This window comes from Dendrobates tinctorius, unplaced genomic scaffold, assembly GCF_039654945.1.
Source record: "Dendrobates tinctorius isolate UK_male_01 unplaced genomic scaffold, ASM3965494v1 ptg000455l, whole genome shotgun sequence".
Classification (NCBI taxonomy): domain Eukaryota; kingdom Metazoa; phylum Chordata; class Amphibia; order Anura; family Dendrobatidae; genus Dendrobates; species Dendrobates tinctorius.
Window position 1 is genome coordinate 3,211,340 of NW_027362117.1, and position 6,149 is coordinate 3,217,488.

A 6,149-nucleotide genomic window follows, 5' to 3' on the forward strand; every position below is an offset into this window, starting at 1 on the left:
TCACATAGTGCAGCCCCCCATGACCAGTGTCTATCACTTAGTGCAGCCCCCCATGACCAGTGTCTATCACTTAGTGAAGCCCCCCATGACCAGTGTCTATCACTTAATGCAGCCCCCCGTGACCGGTGTCTATTACATAGTGCAGCCCCCCATGACCGGTGTCTATCACTTAGTGCAGCCCCCCATGACCAGTGTCTATCACATAGTGCAGCCCCCCATGACCAGTGTCTATCACATAGTGCAGCCCCCCATGACCAGTGTCTATCACATAGTGCAGCCCCCCATGACCAGTGTCTATCACTTAGTGCAGCCCCCCATGACCAGTGTCTATCACTTAGTGCAGCCCCCCATGACCAGCGTCTATTACATATTGCAGCCCCCCTGACCGGTGTCTATCACTTAGTGCAGCCCCCCATGACCGGCGTCTATCACTTAATGCAGCCCCCCGTGACCGGTGTCTATTACATAGTGCAGCCCCCCATGACCAGTGTCTATCACTTAGTGCAGCCCCCCATGACCGGTGTCTATCACTTAGTGCAGCCCCCCATGACCGGTGTCTATTACATAGTGCAGCCCCCCATGACCGGTGTCTATCACATAGTGCAGCCCCCCATGACCAGTGTCTATCACTTAGTGCAGCCCCCATGACCGGTGTCTATTACATAGTGCAGCCCCCCATGACCGGTGTCTATCACTTAGTGCAGCCCCCCATGACCGGTGTCTATCACATAGTGCAGCCCCCCATGACCAGTGTCTATCACTTAGTGCAGCCCCCATGACCGGCGTCTATCACTTAGTGCAGCCCCCCATGACCGGTGTCTATTACATAGTGCAGCCCCCCATGACCGGCGTCTATCACTTAGTGCAGCCCCCCATGACCGGTGTCTATTACATAGTGCAGCCCCCATGACCGGTGTCTATCACTTAGTGCAGCCCCCATGACCGGTGTCTATCACTTAGTGCAGCCCCCCATGACCAGTGTCTATCACTTAGTGCAGCCCCCCATGACCGGTGTCTATCACTTAGTGCAGCCCCCCATGACCGGTGTCTATCACATAGTGCAGCCCCCCATGACCAGTGTCTATCACTTAGTGCAGCCCCCCATGACCGGCGTCTATCACTTAGTGCAGCCCCCATGACCGGTGTCTATCACTTAGTGCAGCCCCCCATGACCAGTGTCTATCACTTAGTGCAGCCCCCCATGACCGGTGTCTATCACTTAGTGCAGCCCCCCATGACCGGCGTCTATCACTTAGTGCAGCCCCCATGACCAGTGTCTATCACTTAGTGCAGCCCCCATGACCGGTGTCTATTACATAGTGCAGCCCCCCATGACCAGTGTCTATCACTTAGTGCAGCCCCCCATGACCGGTGTCTATCACTTAGTGCAGCCCCCCCATGTGCTGTCGTGAATAATTCTGAGGCTGACGTCTTCATGGTGAATGTAGAGACCCCTCTTGTTATAATGGTGGCGCCCGTCCCATGATGAAGCCTATGACGCCGATGTTCCATCCCCAGATGAAGCTGCCAGCGCGGTGAAACATGTTGGGGGGGCGCCGGTGCTAGTATTTGTCCTATTCTGCCATTAGCATAGCGGGGGCTGCACACTTTAGAAATATAAATTAGCGGGAATACTGCATGAAATAACTGCAGACTCGTCTCTGATCTGCCGGCGGGGTCAGAGCCGCAGGAGCTCACCGGATTCCTTCACATTTTGGTCAGAAAAGTTTCAGTAAAATTAGCATTTTTTTCTTTCAGATCCCTGGTGTTTGTAGTCATGAGTCCAGTGGGCGGTCCTACTGGGTGATTGAGTCTTACCTGTATGTCATATATGCATGTGGAGGTAGCTGTCAGTCACTGAGTAGCACCGCCCACTGGACTCATGACTACAAACAAGTTACATTTAATCTTCTCCCACAATCCTGTGGCTGATTCTCTATAGATCGGACACAGGACAATGTTACAGGATCACTTTAAATAATTTATCTGGTTCTTTGCAAACAGCAGTATGTTTTGCAAATAAATCTAATTTGCGGTGGTGGAGGGGCGGCGATCCTTATGGTAACTGCACATACAGGACAGTGAGCGCCTGCGGAGTCCTGAAGTTTCTCGGGATTTTCCCGATTCCCGGGATTGTGCACGAGATTTTAAGAAAAGCTCAAAAAATATCTGCAGAGTAAATTGCCGATCGCTGTAGACGTCTAATCGATTTCCCCCTTTCCAGATGTCGCGTTTCCTTCTGAGGATTTAGGCTGCAGCGTTCTCGAAAACAATGTGGAAATGGAGCGTAAAAAAAATAAACCAACAGTGAATATAAGGAAAAGGTGATAAAACACAGGAGTGTGTGCTGTGCTGTGCTGTGGAGCGACGGTCCTAGCAGCAGTGGGTCATGTAGGACTGTGCTGTGCTGCGGAGCGACGGTCCTAGCAGCAGTGGGTCATGTAGGACTGTGCTGTGCTGCGGAGCGATGGTCCTAGCAGCAGTGGGTCATGTAGGACTGTGCTGTGCTGTGGAGCGACGGTCCTAGCAGCAGTGGGTCATGTAGGACTGTGCTGTGCTGCGGAGCGACGGTCCTAGCAGCAGTGGGTCATGTAGGACTGTGCTGTGCTGCGGAGCGACGGTCCTAGCAGCTGTGGGTCATGTAGGACTGTGCTGTGCTGCGGAGCGACGGTCCTAGTAGCAGTGGGTCATGTAGGACTGTGCTGTGCTGTGGAGCGACGGTCCTAGCAGCAGTGGGTCATGTAGGACTGTGCTGTGCTGCGGAGCGACGGTCCAAGCAGCTGTGGGGTCATGTAGGCCTGTGCTGTGCTGCGGAGCGACGGTCCAAGCAGCTGTGGGGTCATGTAGGACTGTGCTGTGCTGCAGAGCGACGGTCCAAGCAGCTGTGTCTCATATAGGATTGTGCTGTGCTGTGGAGCGATGGTCCAAGCAGCTGTGTCTCATATAGGACTGTGCTGTGCTGCGGAGCGACGGTCCTAGCAGCAGTGGGTCATGTAGGACTGTGCTGTGCTGTGGAGCGACGGTCCTAGCAGCTGTGGGTCATGTAGGACTGTGCTGTGCTGTGGAGCGACGGTCCTAGCAGCTGTGGGTCATGTAGGACTGTGCTGTGCTGTGGAGCGACGGTCCTAGCAGCTGTGGGGTCATGTAGGACTGTGCTGTGCTGCGGAGCGACGGTCCTAGCAGCAGTGGGTCATGTAGGACTGTGCTGTGCTGTGGAGCGACGGTCCAAGCAGCTGTGGGTCATGTAGGACTGTGCTGTGCTGTGGAGCGACGGTCCTAGCAGCTGTGGGTCATGTAGGACTGTGCTGTGCTGCGGAGCGACGGTCCTAGCAGCTGTGGGGTCATGTAGGACTGTGCTGTGCTGCGGAGCGACGGTCCTAGCAGCAGTGGGTCATGTAGGACTGTGCTGTGCTGTGGAGCGACGGTCCAAGCAGCTGTGGGTCATGTAGGACTGTGCTGTGCTGTGGAGCGACGGTCCTAGCAGCTGTGGGTCATGTAGGACTGTGCTGTGCTGTGGAGCGACGGTCCTAGCAGCTGTGGGGTCATGTAGGACTGTGCTGTGCTGCGGAGCGACGGTCCTAGCAGCAGTGGGTCATGTAGGACTGTGCTGTGCTGTGGAGCGACGGTCCTAGCAGCTGTGGGGTCATGTAGGACTGTGCTGTGCTGTGGAGCGACGGTCCAAGCAGCTGTGGGTCATGTAGGACTGTGCTGTGCTGCGGAGCGACGGTCCTAGCAGCTGTGGGGTCATGTAGGACTGTGCTGTGCTGTGGAGCGACGGTCCAAGCAGCTGTGGGTCATGTAGGACTGTGCTGTGCTGTGGAGCGACGGTCCTAGCAGCTGTGGGGTCATGTAGGACTGTGCTGTGCTGTGGAGCGACGGTCCAAGCAGCTGTGGGTCATGTAGGACTGTGCTGTGCTGCGGAGCGACGGTCCTAGCAGCAGTGGGTCATGTAGGACTGTGCTATGCTGTGGAGCGACGGTCCTAGCAGCTGTGGGGTCATGTAGGACTGTGCTGTGCCCTGGAGCGACGGTCCTAGCAGCTGTGGGTCATGTAAGACTGTGCTGTGCCCTGGAGCGACGGTCCTAGCAGCAGTGGGTCATGTAGGACTGTGCTGTGCTGCGGAGCGACGGTCCTAGCAGCAGTGGGTCATGTAGGACTGTGCTGTGCTGCGGAGCGACGGTCCTAGCAGCAGTGGGTCATGTAGGACTGTGCTGTGCCCTGGAGCGACGGTCCTAGCAGCAGTGGGTCATGTAGGACTGTGCTGTGTTGCGGAGCGACGGTCCAAGCAGCTGTGGGGTTTTCTGAGCAGCAGGTGGATGCAGTACTAAATGCAATGTACCACATCATGTCTAGTAAAGAATATGGGGGACATAGTGGAAGCCAAAGGGCTCTGACCCCCACAATGAGCCAAGAGTCGGACCTCCACTATTCTGATATTGTTGATATTTTGGAAAGCCAGTTTTAAGGGATGGTCTCTGATGAAGGGATCGTCTCTGATGAAGGGATCGTCTCTGATGAAGGGATCGTCTCTGATGAAGGGATCGTCTCTGATGAAGGGATCGTCTGTGATGAAGGGATCGTCTCTGATGAAGGGATCGTCTCTGATGAAGGGATCGTCTGTGATGAAGGGATCGTCTGTGATGAAGGAATTGTCTGTGATGAAGGGATCGTCTGTGATGAAGGGATCGTCTCTGATGAAGGGATCGTCTCTGATGAAGGGATCGTCTGTGATGAAGGGATCGTCTGTGATGAAGGGATCGTCTGTGATGAAGGGATCGTCTCTGATGAAGGGATCGTCTCTGATGAAGGGATCGTCTGTGATGAAGGGATCGTCTCTGATGAAGGGATCGTCTCTGATGAAGGGATCGTCTCTGATGAAGGAATCGTCTGTGATGAAGGGATCGTCTCTGATGAAGGGATCGTCTGTGATGAAGGGATCGTCTCTGATGAAGGGATCGTCTGTGATGAAGGGATCGTCTCTGATGAAGGGATCGTCTCTGATGAAGGGATCGTCTCTGATGAAGGGATCGTCTCTGATGAACACCGGCCTGCACGTCCTGTAATTCACTCTCCGATTGGGGACCAGCCAATCTCCAGACCTTGGATCAGTTCACACACCTCCGTTATATCACATTTGCTGTGATTTTCATAAACGTCACAATTTTATTGTAATCTTTTGAAGGAAAAAAAATAATTTGCCTGTGACACGCGCGGACCCCCAGGCACATGCGGACCCCCTAGCGCTGGGTCTGCGGATTTACACAGTCAGCATTTCAGATTAGTGCTGAACCGAACATTTTTTTGAGAATCAAATATAAATTCATGGCGATTCCTTTCTGTCATGTTGTAAATAAATAGAGAATGACGGAAGATGATGGGGGAACATGGAGGGGAACACGGGGGGGGCATGGAGGGGATCTGCTGCCGTATAAAAACCTGATGACAGTAAATGGAACATCTCCCTGTTTGTGACACTTCCACATCTGCATCACATGTGAGAATCACAGGGAATGTGCGAGCAGCGAAAGCTCGATGCCTAATGTAAAGACTTGTTACGTCTATTAATATATCAGCGCAGGATGCAAGTGTGCAGCAGAGCGCAGGATGGAAGCGAAGAGCAGAGCAATGGAGGGAAGCGAAGAGCAGAGCAATGGAGGGAAGCGAAGAGCAGAGCAATGGAGGGAAGCGAAGAGCAGAGCACATGAGGGAAGCGAAGAGCAGAGCAATGGAGGGAAGCGAAGAACAGAGCGCAGGATGAAAGCAAACAGCAGAGCGCAGGATGGAAGCGAAGAGCATAGCGCAGAATGCAAGCGAAGAACAAAGCGCAGGTTGCAAGCGAAGAGCAGAGCGCAGGATGCAAGCAAAGAGAAGAGCGCAGGATACAAGTGTGGAGCGCTCCAGGATGAAAGCAAACAGCAGAGCGCAGGATGGAAGCGAAGAGCATAGCGCAGAATGCAAGCGAAGAACAAAGCGCAGGTTGCAAGCGAAGAGCAGCGTGCAGGATGCAAGCAAAGAGAAGAGCGCAGGATGCAAGTGTGGAGCGCTTCAGGATGAAAGCAAACAGCAGAGCGCAGGATGGAAGCGAAGAGCATAGCGCAGAATGCAAGCGAAGAACAAAGCGCAGGATGCAAGCGAAGAGCAGAGCGCAG